This window comes from Vipera ursinii, assembly GCF_947247035.1.
Source record: "Vipera ursinii genome assembly, chromosome: W".
Taxonomy (NCBI): domain Eukaryota; kingdom Metazoa; phylum Chordata; class Lepidosauria; order Squamata; family Viperidae; genus Vipera; species Vipera ursinii.
The window spans coordinates 41,258,617-41,261,386 of record NC_139522.1 but is presented as its reverse complement, the minus strand read 5'-3'; positions in this window follow the sequence as shown (position 1 = coordinate 41,261,386).

The window sequence follows — 2,770 nt, the reverse complement described above, 5'->3', positions numbered from 1 at the left end:
TTTATCTGTCTATCTATCTATCTATCTATCTATCTATCTATCTATCTATCTATCTATCTATCTATCTATGTGTGCCTGTCTTTCTGTCTCTCTATCATTATTTATGTGCAATCTATCTATCTATCTATCTATCTATCTATCTATCTATCTATCTATCTATCTATCTATCCATCTATTTTTGCCTATCTCTCTGTCTGTCTTTCTGTCTGTCTGTCTGTCTTTCTATCTCTATCTATCTATCTATCTATCTATCTATCTATCTATCTATCTATCTATCCATTAATCGATCTCTGTTTTCCTGTTTCTCTCTCTCCCTCCTTCTATCTGTCTGTCTATCTATCTATCTATCTATCTATCTATCTATCTATCTATCTATCTACCTATCTCTGCATGTCTGCGAGTCTCTGTATCATTATCAATGAATCGTTTATCTATCTATCTATCCATCCAACTCTGACTGCCTTTCTCTCTATATCTATCTATCTATCCATATATCTATCTCATCGTCTCTCTATGAATCATTTGTCTGTCTGTCATCTATCTCCATTAAACCATCTATGTCTGCCTGTTTCTATCTATTTATCTATCTATTAATCCATCTTTCTACCTGTTACTCTGTATCTATCTATCTATCTATCTATCTATCTATCTATCTATCTATCTATCCATCTATCCATCTATCTATCTCATCGTCTCTCTATCATTATTAATGAATCATTTGTCTGTCTGTCTGTCTGTCTGTCTTTCTGTCTGTCTGTCTGTCTATCTATCTATCTATCTATCTATCTATCTATCTATCTATCTATCTATCTATCCATTAATCCATCTCTGTTTGCCTTTTACTCTGTATCTATCTATCTATCTATCTATCTATCTATCTATCTATCTATCTATCTATCTATCTATCTATCTATCCATCTATCCATCTATCTATCTCATCGTCTCTCTATCATTATTAATGTATCATTTGTCTGTCTGTCTGTCTGTCTGTCTGTCTTTCTGTCTGTCTGTCTATCTATCTATCTATCTATCTATCTATCTATCTATCTATCTATCTATCTATCTATCTATCATCTATCTATCTATCTATCTATCTATCCATTAATCCATCTCTGTTTGCCTTTTACTCTGTATCTATCTATCTATCTATCTATCTATCTATCTATCTATCTATCTATCTATCTATCTATCTATCTATCTATTTATCTATCTATCTATCTATCTATTTATCTATCTATCTATCTATCTATCTATTAATCCATCTCTGTCTACCTGTTACCCTTTATCTATCTATGTATCTATCTTTCTATCCATCCATCCATTCGTCCATCTATCTAACAATCTATCTTTCTATCAATCCATTTATCTATCCATTAATCCATCTATGTCCGCCTGTCTCTCTCTCTCTCTCTCTATCATCTATCTATCCATTAATCCACCTCTGTCTGCCTTTATCTATCTATCTATCTATCTATCTATCTATCTATCTATCTATCTATCTATCTATCTATCTATCAAACTATCTATCAAACTATCTATCAAACTATCTGTCTATCTATCTATTAATCCACCTCTGTCTTCCTGTTACTCTTTATCTATCTATCTGTCTATCAATCCATCCATCCATCCATTTATATCTGCCTGTCTCTCTCTCTTTCGCTCTCTATCATCTATCTATCCATTAAACCATCTATGTCTGCCTGTTTCTATCTATCTATCTATCTATTAATCCATCTTTCTACCTGTTACTCTGTATCTATCTATCCATCTACCCATCTATCTCTCTATCTATCTATCTATCTATCTATCTATCTATCTATCTATCTATCTATTAATCCATCTCTGTCTAGCTGTTACTCTGTATCTATCTATCTATCTATCTATCTATCTATCTATCTATCTATCTATCTATTAATCCATCTCTATCTATCTATGTGTGCCTGTCTTTCTGTCTCTCTATCATTATTTATGTGCTATCTATCTGTCTGTCTGTCTATCTATCTATCTATCTATCTATCTATCTATCTATCTATCTATCTATCTATCTATCTATCTGTCTATCTCTCTATCTATCTATCTATCCATTAATTGATCTCTGTTTTCCTGTTTCTCTCTCTCCCTCCATCTATCTATCTATCTATCTATCTATCTATCTATCTATCTATCTATCTATCTATCTATCTATTAATCCATCTCTGTCTAGCTGTTACTCTGTATCTATCTATCTATCTATCTATCTATCTATCTATCTATCTATCTATCTATCTATCTATCTATCTATCTATTAATCCATCTCTGTCTAGTTGTTACTCTGTATCTATCTATCTCCTTGGCTCTCTATCTTTATCTGTCTATCTATCTATCTATCTATCTATCTATCTATCTATCTATCTATCTATCTATGTGTGCCTGTCTTTCTGTCTCTCTATCATTATTTATGTGCAATCTATCTATCTATCTATCTATCTATCTATCTATCTATTTATCTATCTATCTATCCATTAATCGATCTCTGTTTTCCTGTTTCTCTCTCTCCCTCCTTCTATCTGTCTGTCTATCTATCTATCTATCTATCTATCTATCTATCTATCTATCTACCTATCTCTGCATGTCTGCGAGTCTCTGTATCATTATCAATGAATCGTTTATCTATCTATCTATCCATCCAACTCTGACTGCCTTTCTCTCTATATCTATCTATCTATCCATATATCTATCTCATCGTCTCTCTATGAATCATTTGTCTGTCTGTCATCTATCTCCATTAAAC